At 46.8% G+C, this 12,705-nt stretch overlaps 1 protein-coding gene across 1 annotated transcript in view; it reads left to right on the top strand.

The window, feature by feature from the left end:
- The window catches only part of LOC128684121 (MFS-type transporter SLC18B1-like), a 130,631-nt gene that overhangs the window by 13,252 nt on the left and 104,674 nt on the right, over positions 1–12,705 (top strand). The gene's annotated exons all lie outside the window — the stretch shown is intronic.

Genomic DNA, 12,705 nt, shown 5'->3' with positions numbered 1-12,705 from the left:
GTTCTCAATGGAACGGAATCAGCAAGACATCCTATTGGGGCAAGTGTTCCACAAGGAAGCGTGCTGGGTCCATTGTTATGGAATGTCTACTTCAACGACCTTCATCTCATCCCAGAATCACATGCATATGCAGACGACTGTACACTGACATTCACTTATCCAAGAGAAGAAATGCCAGCTGCTCTAAGCTACATCAATCACCAGCTGAGAGCTATATCAGCTTGGGGAAATAGATGGCAAGTAACATTTGCACCTGAGAAAACACAAATGATGATAGTCTCTAGGCACCATGATGGTAATGCTGGTGCAGTAGTAAGGATGAATGGGAGGATGTTGGCACCTGGAGAAGAAGTTGATATCCTTGGGGTGAAATCTGACTCCAAACTAACCATGAAGAACCATGTTGTAAATCTTGCAAACAAGGCAGCCAGGAAGCTTACAGCACTTCGCCGTATCTCCCATCTGCTTGACAGTAGGGGTTGCAAGATTCTGTACGAGGCACAAGTACGCTCGCACCTTGAGTATGCTCCACTTTCTTGGTTTGCCTGCCCCCCATCTCATCTGCGACTGATTGACAGAGTAGAGAACAGAGCAAGACGTCTCATCTCTCGCCTGGACCCATCCTGGATAGATCTGTCATTTCAGCAGAGCCTTCAACATAGGAGGGATGTGGGTGGCCTTACTGTTATGTACAAGGCCAATTTTGTCAAAATACCACACTTGGATCCACTTCGAGGACAGCGTGAAACAAGCTTTTATGCCACAAGACGGGCAGAAAGCAGCAACTTCACTCTGGGTGTACCCTTCTCCAGAACATCACTCCATCTGAGATCATACATACTCAGGATGACTCGAGTATGGAACACATTCGTACAGGATAATGTCAACGAGATAGTCAGTTGATCAAATGAAAATGCTGGTCCACAGATGGCTCCAACTTCATCCTGTTTCCTACTTGACTGTCTGATAACAATAAAAATGCTTTCAAATGAGCTGATGTAGGTAACAGCTCTTAGCTTGCCAATAAAGTTAGGAATCCTTAACCTGTAAATAGCTGTCAATAAAGCTAGGGATCCTTAACCTTGTCAAACCCTGTGTAAAAAAAAAAAAAAAAAAAAAAAAAAAAAAAAAAAAAAAAAAAAAAAAAAAAAATGGGGGGGGGGGGAAGGTGTGAAATCCTGTATGTGTGTGCGCGTGCATGCATGCTACAGCTATTCAAGTGCCTAACAGCAGATTCCTGTTCTCACCTAGTGTGTGTGCATATGTTGATGTAAACAGTCCTTATTTCCCAAGTATGTACTACATATGTATTGTATATGTACCCGATCTCTTGGTTCCCACTGTACTGTCTTATGCGTTTAAAATTACATTCAAAAACAAATACACTAGGCTTCGCCTATATGCCGCTACCTCTAAATTCTATTAAATGCCAGTGAATGCTGCTTATTCTAATTCTGATCCTCTTCAAGGGGGGCTCCTTGGCGTGGTGAAGAGGCTCTTGGTCTGAGGAATTAGCCCTGTCGGTCTTCTTCCTCAGACCGAACCTAATTACCCCCCATTCTCCCCTCCCCTATCCCATCCTCCCCATCCTCCCCTTTTTCCATTCCTCCTCCTCCTCCTCACCCCTCCCTTTTGCCCTTCCTCTTCTTGGCCTTCGTGATTTCTCCCACAGGCGCACTAGTTCCTAGGTAGGGGAAAGGACACCGGGGTCCATCCCATTCCGTTGAGGTTTCTTGGCGGTGGCGTAGTTTGCCGTGGAATCTGGATTGCCTGGGGATGTCCCGATCCCTCTCCGGTATCCCGGAGTAGCTTTGGGTGTCTTTTGGGCGACGGGTGTATCTCTGGAAGCCACCTTTCGGATTCCGGGGGTGGTGGCTGAAGGAGGTATGCTTTGTGGCGGATATCCGGCCGCCCTCTCTTTTGTCCACCGAGGTAGCTCGGCAGATGTGAGGTTGCTATCCCAGATTGCTGGTTTACTGGCATGAAGGGTAGGGTATGGCACGGGTTCCATGCTGCATCTGCGCTACTAGCGGTGTCGAGTCCTCTTGGGCGCGGAGGGGGATTTCCGGCCCTTTCATTCCTCCTGGGAACTATTCCTCCCCGCTCCCCCCTTTTTTTATTCTTTTTTTTATTTTTATTTTCTTTTCTTCTTTCTTTTTTTTTCTTAAAAACAAAAAGCAAAGGAGTAACCTAACCATGGCAGCCCTAGTCCATGAAACCACTACCCCCGGGCCCCTTCTTGATACCGCACCCCATTCTGACCCTGCCTTGTGTTTAGACCACTCTTCGGACACTCCTGATGCCCCTGTACCTCTTGCTGGTGCTGTTTCCTCACCCGCTTCAGGTACCGGGGCTTCGACTGACTCCTTCGATTTGTCTGAACTCCGCTCTCCTTTGACTATGCTTCCGGCTTCTCCCTCTACGGTACGGCAATTTTCGAATCGCCCACCCATTTCCTGCCGGACCAACTCCGGTCCTACTCCTAAACGCCAACGTCAATCTCCTGATGATGCTCCGTCGTTACCTTCCCATTCTACTCGGAAACGACCGACACGTCAAGCACTCCCTCTCCACGCTCAGTTTCGGACCACACAATGGACTAAATTCTTTACTTTAAGACCAACTTCTTCTGCCTACCTTTCTGACCATAGTATTGCCAAAGCGCTCCTGCGTCATGTTGGCAGAGATATTTCATTTCACGCTCTCAAGAGCGGTACACGCATCGTCACTGTCCAGAATGCTACCCAAGCTCATGATCTTTCTCTCCTTTCGAATATCGATACTACTCCTATCACTATTGAAAAACATCTTTCTCTCAATTCTTGTAGTGGTACTGTCATTCTGCCCCATACCATAGTCCAACAGAATTTCCAGTCATGTGGCAATGACATTTTTGAACAGCTGGAACTCCAGGATCTCCCAATCCTCAAAGTAGACACTTATGTCCTTCCTGCCCGGGGGCGGAGACGTTACCCTTGCAATGTGGCTCGTTTAACTTTTGACAGCCGAGAACTCCCGTCCTCTGTATATGTCGCGGGACATCGGTTACAAGTTCGAAAGGTGATACCTACACCGCAACAATGTAGAAATTGCTGGCGTTTTGGTCACCCAGCGAAATATTGCAGATCTATGGCCGAATGCCCAGTCTGTGGTGCCGACAACCATTCTAATACATCTTGCAGTCAACCTCCATCTTGCCTTAATTGTAATGAAGCTCACCCTTCGTACTCCCGCCGTTGCCAGGTCTACTTAAATGAACGTGAAATCCGTTGCCTCAAAGAGGCAGAAGGTCTCCCTTATGCTATGGCAGTTACTCATCTCCGCCTCCAAGGGAGACTACCCCGTGTTTCTTATTCTCGTGTTTCCAAACGTCCCCCCACTTCTGGGGTCCCATCTTCTGCAGCCTCCTCTGTTGTTACCCCTCCCATAGCCACTACGGCATCTAATCCTTTTGCTGTCCTTGGCTCTGACGTCCCGACTACAACTCAGTCTGTTCTCACATCTTCGCGTCCTTCCTCACAAGCCCCAGTATCGACAAGACCTCGTACGACACCTAATACCAATCGCCCCTCTACTCAGAAGTCCAAAAAATCCACATTGCTCAAATCTTCTTTGCCCCTTCCTTCCCTTCTTCCACCTCCACACGTTACCTTTCCAGTCTCTGTACCTAGTTCTTCCCCTCTCTCTGGCTCTATTACAAGTGTGGAGATTCACCCTCCTCCTCGTACTATGCCTTCCACCCCCGTCCCCTCCCAAGTTTCTCCCTCTTCTGTCACCTCCCAGGTTTCTACCTCTTCTGTCCCCCCCCACACTTCATCTCCAGTCCCTTACACTTTTCCCTCCCCCTCTACTTTGGTACAGTCCATTACTGTCCCAATCTTTACTCACCCTCCTCCTCCTATCTCCAATATGGTTTCCCATACATCTTTGAATTCAGAAACACTTGAAGCCATTTCAGAATATATTGCAGAGACTAAACCTTCAATGGACACTGATTCACTTCCTGTTCCTTCTCTTCCCTCTCCTCCATCTTCACAACCCCATTCTTCGCAACGCTCCGTTCCTTCGCTACTTGAACATCTTCCAATGCCACCACACGTTGACTTTTCTAACCCCTCTAGTCCGTAGGTGCCTTTACCTACAGATTCCTGATATTTTCTTCATCGCCAATCATGGCCTATTTACAGTGGAATATCCGCGGCCTCAGGGGTAATCGGGGTGAGCTTCAGATGTTGCTTTCCAGGTTTTCCCCTGTTGGTGCTTGCTTACAAGAACCAAAATTACACTCGGCTGTTTTCCAACCTATCTCAGGCTATAATTTATTGTATTCTTCGGATCCTTTCTCAGATGGGACCTTTAATGAAAGTGCCCTTCTTCTACGCAATGATATTCCGTACTGTCAACTATTTGTCCATACCTCGCTGCATTACACTGCAGCCCGTATCCACTTGAATAAGTGGTTTACAATATGTTCTTTATATCTCTCTCCTTCTCGAGCATTTTCTATCCCAGACTTTGCCTTTCTTGTTTCATCCTTACCACCACCACTTCTGTTACTTGGTGATTTTAATGCCCACCATTTCCTCTGGGGGGGGTCTCATTGTGACTCACGTGGCATTCAGTTGGAGGCTTTTCTTGCCTCTCACCCCCTCCATGTTTTAAATACGGGTACTCCCACCCATTTTGATCCTCGTACTCATACTCTCTCTTGCATCGATCTATCAGTCTGCTCTTCCTCCACTGCACTAGACTTCACCTGGTCTGTTCTACCAGACTTACATGACAGCGATCATTTTCCGATCATTCTTACTTCTCCTTCCTATTCACCACCTTCCCGTAACCCTCGCTGGCAATTTGATCGGGCAAATTGGGATCTTTACTCACACCTCACTGCTTTTAGTGAGGTTCCTTCTTCATCCTCCATTGATGAGCTCCTACACATCTTCTCGACATCAGTTTATACCGCAGCTTCTCATTCTATACCCCAAACCTCAGGCAGGCATTCTCAGAAGTGCGTGCCTTGGTGGTCTCCTGCTTGTGCTCGTGCAGTACGTTTGAAACGTGCTGCATGGGGCAGGTACCGGTACAATAGAACCGCTGAGAGACTTGTTGATTTTAAGCAGAAGCGTGCGATCGCTCGCCGTGTCATCCGTGAAGCTAAACGCACTTGTTGGCGAGACTATGTTTCCACCATCACCTCTGCTTCTTCTATGAGTGCAGTCTGGAAAAAAGTGAGGAAATTGAGTGGTAAATACTCTCCTGACCCGGCTCCTGTTCTACGGGTCACTGGTGTTGATATAGCAAACCCTCTCGACGTTGCCATTGAACTTGGCACACATCTGGTCCGTATTTCCCGAGGGCTCCATCTATGCCCCTCGTTTCTTTCCTCAAAGTCTGCCAGAGAGTTAGTACCCTTGGACTTTTCTTCTCTCGGAGAAGAACAGTATAATGTGCCTTTTACACTTCAAGAACTGGAGGCAACGCTCTCAGCCTGCCGATCATCGGCAGCTGGGCCTGATGACATTCATATTCGTATGTTACAACATTTACATCGGTCAGCCCTTGTAGTCCTCTTACACCTCTTCAATCTTATTTGGGCACAAGGAGTTCTTCCCCAGCTGTGGAAATCTGCCATTGTTCTCCCTTTCCGCAAACCGGGTACTACAGGACATGATGCCTCCCACTATCGCCCCATCGCTCTTACAAGTGCAGTTTGCAAAGTGATGGAACGCCTCGTAAATCGACGTTTAATGTGGTATTTAGAGACTCACAACAGTCTCTCCGCTAGTCAATATGGCTTTCGTAAGGGTCGTTCTACCATAGACCCCTTACTACGCTTGGATACGTATGTTCGTAATGCCTTTGCGAATAATCACTCAGTTATTGCCATATTTTTTGACCTTGAGAAGGCATATGACACAACTTGGAGGTATAATATTTTGGCCCAGGCCCATTCCTTAGGCCTCCGAGGCAATCTACCATCCTTCCTTAAGAACTTTTTAACTGACAGACATTTCCGTGTTCGAGTCAATAATGTTCTTTCCCCGGACTTCGTCCAAGCTGAAGGTGTCCCTCAGGGATGTGTTCTAAGCACAACACTTTTTCTCCTTGCTATAAATGATTTGGCCTCTGTTCTTCCACCCAATATTTGGTCATCACTCTATGTTGATGACTTCGCTATTGCTTGTGCAGGCGCTGACTGTCACCTTATTGCAGTTTCTCTCCAGCATGCGGTCGACCGTGTTTCCACTTGGGCCACCACACATGGGTTTAAATTTTCAAGTACCAAAACTCACCAAATTACTTTCACTAGACGCTCTGTTATCTCCGATCATCCTTTGTATCTCTATGGCTCCCGTATCCCCGAACGTGATAGTCAGGTTTCTAGGCCTTCTCTTTGACCGTCGGTTAACCTGGAAACCTCACATTACCTCTCTGAAGGCAACTTGTCACAGCCGGCTAAACCTTCTTAAAACCCTTGCTCATCTTTCCTGGGGAGCTGATCGTCGAACTCTGCTTCGCCTACATTCAGCCCTCGTTTTATCGAAACTCGATTATGGTGACCAGATTTATTCCGCGGCCTCTCCTGCTACTCTCTCTAGCCTTAACTCTATCCATCACCAAGGCTTACGTTTGTGCCTTGGTGCTTTTCGCTCTTCCCCTGTTGAGAGCCTCTATACAGAAGCAAATGTTCCATCCTTGTCTGATCGCCGTGATGCCCATTGCCTTCGTTACTATGTACACTCTCACGATCTACACAATCCTTCCATTTATAGAATGGTCACCGATATTAGTAGACATTCTTTATTCGTTCGCCGCCCCTGTTTGCTCCGTCCCTTTTCTCTTCGCCTACATTCACTCTTGTCTTCCCTTCAGTTACCACCTTTATATGTTCATGTAGCATCTCACTTTTCCCTGCCCCCCTGGGAAGTTCCAGCTGTTCGGGTCTGTTCTTTCTCACTCCCTTGCTCGAAAGCTCAACTGCCTACGGTGGCTTCCCGCTCTCTTTTTCTTGATCACTTCCACTCCCATTCTCATGCCACCGCTGTGTACACAGATGGCTCTAAGTCTTCAGACGGCGTCGGATTCGCAGCAGTGTTTCCGGACAGCGTCGTACGAGGGCATTTACTATCTTCAGCTAGCATTTTTACTGCTGAACTGTATGCCATTCTTGCAGCACTTATTCGTATTGCATCTATGCCTGTGTCATCATTTGTAGTAGTCTCAGACTCCCTTAGTGCTCTACAGGCTATACGAAAATTTGATACATCTCATCCCCTAGTTCTCCGTATCCAACTTTGGCTACGCCGTATCTCTACCAAACATAAAGATATTGTTTTTTGTTGGGTCCCTGGTCATGTCGACGTACAGGGCAATGAACAGGCAGACACTGCTGCGCGGTCAGCAGTATATGACCTACCAATTTCCTATCGAGGTGTTCCATTTCTGGACTATTTTGCTGCAATAGCTACCCACCTTCGCACCCGTTGGCAACAACGTTGGTCAACTCTGCTCGGTAACAAACTTCATTCTATTAAACCGAGCATAGGTTACTGGCTGTCTTCTTGTCATCAGTGCCGAAGTTGGGAGACCACTCTCTCCCGCCTTCGCATTGGCCACACTCGTCTTACTCATGGGTATCTCATGGAGAGGCACCCTGTTCCTCTCTGTGAGCAGTGTCAAGTTCCAGTATCGATTAGCCACATTCTGTTAGACTGCCCTCTCTATCAACGAGCACGCAGAATTTACCTCCAACGTCGTCTTCGTTCTACTACTCTCTCTTTACCTTCCCTTCTTGCTGATGGACCCTCCTTTAATCCTGACTCTCTCATTGACTTCTTGACAACGTCCGATTTACTCCACAAACTCTGATGATACTTTTCGCACTCCCCTCAGCCCTTTCTGGTTCAGTCTCTTGCTGCCCTTTACCCTTTCACCATCCACTGCCCCGCTGTTATCCGTAACCTGTTGCTCATCCATCTCCCTTTTGCCACCTGATGCCCTCACTTCCTTCCTGCCCTGCAGCGCTGTATAGTCCTTGTGGCTTAGCGCTTCTTTTTGATTATAATAATAATAATAATCTAATTCTGATAGCTCGAGGAGAGTGACCCCCAATTCCAGCTAGAGACAGGTACTATTGACCCCATGCAACTCAAACTAGGTGAATATTACTTGCGGCTGGCAGTGGAGTAACGTTGCGGGTCTGTCCTTTCCCAGAAGTTGAAGGTGTTTGATGCTTCTTGGTAATTTTTCCACTAACTTCCTGTATGCACTATAGTCTCTAGCTCTTCTAATTTTTTCACTCACTGAATTTACTGACGCATCTATACATATCTCTTATCTCCCTGGTCTTGAATCGCACTTATTCTTCAAATACCCCACTGCGTTATTATGGCAACACTATTTAGGCCTGACACAACCGTTCACCCTTCCAACGGCCCCCAATGAACACTCGGCCACTATTTCCTTTGTTTTCTTTTCTGTGAATACTTATATTTCCTTTTTTCGGGTCTTAAGTGATTATATGCACTCATTTATGCATGCACACGCCTATATCCCCCACACTATTCCTTATGGCACAGTCAGGAATTACCACCAAAACACAAGCTCAAACCGCGTGTCTCCTCCACGAGTGTGTACTCGCCTATTTGTGGTTGCAGGGGTCGAGTCACAGCTCCTGGCCCTGCCTCTTCGCTGATTGCTACTAGGTCCTCTCTCTCCCTGCCCCATGAGCTCTATCATACCTCGCCTTAAAACTATGTATGGTTCCTGCCTCCACTACATCACTTTCTAGGCTATTCCACGGCCTGACTACTCTGACTGAAGAAATACTTCCTAACATCCCTTTGATTCATCTGAGTCTTCAATTTCCAATTGTGACCTCTTGTCTGTGTCCCATCTCTGGAACATCCCGTCTTTGTCCACCTTGTCTATTCCGCACAGTATTTTATATGTCGTTATCGTGTCTCCCCTAACCCTCCTGTCCTCCAGTGTCGTCAGGCCGATTTCCCTCAACCTTTCTTCGTAGGACAATCCCCGTAGCTCTGGGACTAGTCTTGTTGCAAACCTTTGCACTTTCTCTAATTTCTTGACGTGCTTGACTAGGTGTGGATTCCAAACTGGTGCTGCATACTCCAGTACGGGCCTGAAGTAGATGGTATACAGAGTCTTAAACGAATCCTTACTGAGGTGTCGGAATGCTATCCGTAGGTTTGCCAGGCGCCCGTATGCTGCAGCAGTTATCTGATTGATGTGCGCCTCAGGAGATATGCTCGGTGTAATACTCACCCCCAGATCTTTTTCCTTGAGTGAGGTTTGCAGTCTTTGACCATCTAAACTATATTGTGTCTGCGGTCTTCTTTGCCCTTCCCCAATCTTCATGACTTTGCATTTGGCAGGGTAAAATTCAAGGAGCCAGTTGCTGGACCAGGCTTGTAGCCTGTCCAGGTCTCTTTGTAGTCCTGTCTGTGTGTGTGTGTGTGTGTGTGTGTGTGTGTGTGTGTGTGTGTGTGTGTGTGTGTGTGTGTGTGTGTGTGTGTGTGTGTGTGTGTGTGTGTGTCTGTGTGTGTCTGTGTGTGTGTCTGTGTGTGTGTGTCTGTGTGTGTGTGTCTGTGTGTGTGTGTCTGTGTGTGTGTGTCTGTGTGTGTGTGTCTGTGTGTGTGTGTCTGTGTGTGTGTCTGTGTGTGTGTCTGTGTGTGTCTGTGTGTGTGTGTGTCTGTGTGTGTGTATGTCTGTGTGTTTGTGTGTCTGTGTGTTTGTGTCTGTGTCTGTCTGTGTCTGTGTGTGTGTGTCTGTGTGTGTGTGTCTGTGTGTGTGTGTCTGTGTGTGTGTGTGTGTCTGTGTGTGTGTGTGTCTGTGTGTGTGTGTGTGTGTGTGTGTGTCTGTGTGTCTGTACTCACCTAGTTGTACTCACCTAGTTGAGGTTGCGGGGGTCGAGTCCGAGCTCCTGGCCCCGCCTCTTCACTGGTCGCTACTAGGTCACTCTCCCTGAGCCGTGAGCTTTATCATACCTCTGCTTAAAGCTATGTATGGATCCTGCCTCCACTACATCGCTTCCCAAACTATTCCACTTACTGACTACTCTGTGGCTGAAGAAATACTTCCTAACATCCCTGTGATTCATCTGTGTCTTCAGCTTCCAACTGTGTCCCCTTGTTACTGTGTCCAATCTCTGGAACATCCTGTCTTTGTCCACCTTGTCAATTCCTCTCAGTATTTTGTATGTCGTTATCATGTCCCCCCTATCTCTCCTGTCCTCCAGTGTCGTCAGGTTGATTTCCCTTAACCTCTCCTCGTAGGACATACCTCTTAGCTCTGGGACTAGTCTTGTTGCAAACCTTTGCACTTTCTCTAGTTTCTTTACGTGCTTGGCTAGGTGTGGGTTCCAAACTGGTGCCGCATACTCCAATATGGGCCTAACGTACACGGTGTACAGGGTCCTGAATGATTCCTTATTAAGATGTCGGAATGCTGTTCTGAGGTTTGCTAGGCGCCCATATGCTGCAGCAGTTATTTGGTTGATGTGCGCTTCAGGAGATGTGCCTGGTGTTATACTCGCCCCAAGATCTTTTTCCTTGAGTGAGGTTTGTAGTCTCTGGCCCCCTAGACTGTACTCCGTCTGCAGTCTTCTTTGCCCTTCCCCAATCTTCATGACTTTGCACTTGGTGTGTGTGTGTGTGTGTGTGTGTGTGTGTGTGTGTGTGTGTGTGTGTGTGTGTGTGTGTGTGTGTGTGTGTGTGTCTGTGTGTGTGTCTGTGTGTGTGTCTGTGTGTGTGTCTGTGTGTGTGTCTGTGTGTGTGTCTGTGTGTGTGTCTGTGTGTGTGTCTGTGTGTGTGTCTGTGTGTGTGTCTGTGTGTGTCTGTGTGTGTCTGTGTGTGTCTGTGTGTGTCTGTGTGTCTGTGTCTGTGTCTGTGTGTGTGTCTGACTGACTCAAGAAATCGTAATGACCGCGGGTTCAATCCCGGCCGGGGGTATGGTTTGTGTCTGTGTCTCTGTCTGTGTGTGTGTGTCTGTGTGTGTGTGTGTCTGTGTGTGTGTGTGTCTGTGTGTGTGTGTCTGTGTGTGTGTGTCTGTGTGTGTGTGTCTGTGTGTGTGTGTCTGTGTGTGTGTGTGTCTGTGTGTGTGTGTCTGTGTGTGTGTCTGTGTGTGTGTGTCTGTGTGTGTGTGTCTGTGTGTGTGTGTCTGTGTGTGTGTGTCTGTGTGTGTGTGTGTGTCTGTGTGTGTGTGTGTGTGTGTGTGTGTCTCTGTCTGTCTGTCTGTCTGTGTACTCACCTAGTTGAGGTTGCAGGGGTCGAGTCCTAGCTCCTGGCCCCGCCTCTTCACTCTTTCATATCGTTTAGTTCCTTAATGGAACAAGAACCGAGAAGCCTTGCAGAATTGTCTGTACGGCCTATTCTCTTCAGGGATCACTCTCCAGATAGGATGTAGTTTTAGTGGTGCCTGGACCATGTTGATGTCAGGGAAATAAACGAGCCTGATACACAAGCTACAGTAGTGAGCTCACGCTACATTAGTTACGTCATGGGCCATATCGACAGATATGTCCTTAGGAAGTGGCAGGCCCGGTGGACCCTGCAAACTGGATAATGGGCTTACTGGTATCGGCCGGACTTTGATATTTAGTCCTCTTTCAAACAGGAATAAATCACCTTGAGATTAATCTATTATTTGAGGATCGGGCACTCCTCATTCATAACCTCCTGTTTGCAGTTTTCCCTGAGCCCTTGTGTGAAGCTTGTCATGCTTGACTGCAGAACATTTTTACAGCTTGCCCACTCCTTTGGCCTCTCCCCCTGTCATAGTTTTTATCATTACTAAGGTGGTTGTAGGGATCTCGGAACTTCTAGGCGTTTTGTCATTAATTCAGACCTGCCCATCCCTCGTTTATTATCCTGAAAAAAAGCCCCTCCAGGGAAGTTCCTTGATGCTGGTGAGGGGCTCTTGATCTAGGGAATTGGATCTGTACTCCAGTTCTCTGAATTGAGCCTGAATAAGTTTCATCCCCCCTACATGCGCTGTATAATCTTATGGGTTTAGCGCTCCCCCACAATTATTATAATATCCTGAATAAGGAACTCCGGAGAAGTCCATTATCCCAAGTGTTGCTACATAATTCCAAGTGTACTTAAACTATTAGCCCAGTTGTAACTTAAGACATAATCCCATGTACCTCCATATTGTAAATTTGAATACAGAATCTCCAGTTATCCTGGCCTGCTGTGTCTTTATATTCCAGCTGTCAATCACTTGTAATTTCTTGCAATAATACTCCGTTTTTCCTGCGTCTGGTTAACATGATGTTTTAACCTAGTATTTTTACTGAGCCCTTTACGAATAATATTTTTATAAGTGGACTAAACCACATAATCTCCAAGGAACAAAATGTCCTAAGCTTCGAAATGGCTAATATTAAATATGAATAATGTTCCTACAAAAGTATCAACTTATTGCAGATGAACTTTAAATTGAAATAATTCATTATTTAATTTTTTCCTAATTTATTCTTAGGTCATTTTCCAATTAATTTTAGGTTAATAATTTGAATCTGTCCTTCCACGGAGTCTTTGGTAGCCTATAAGAAAGAATCATACTTTAATATCTTTTGTCAAAATCTTAAGAATCGTGTGTAAATATAAGTAACCATGAAAGGTTTATTGAACTTGTGTAATCCCATTTGAAGGCTGGGGAGACAATGTGACATGGCTC

The sequence above is a fragment of the Cherax quadricarinatus genome, chromosome 3 (genome assembly GCF_038502225.1).
Source record: "Cherax quadricarinatus isolate ZL_2023a chromosome 3, ASM3850222v1, whole genome shotgun sequence".
Taxonomy (NCBI): Eukaryota; Metazoa; Arthropoda; class Malacostraca; order Decapoda; family Parastacidae; genus Cherax; species Cherax quadricarinatus.
This window is presented reverse-complemented; position numbering and strand designations above follow the sequence as displayed.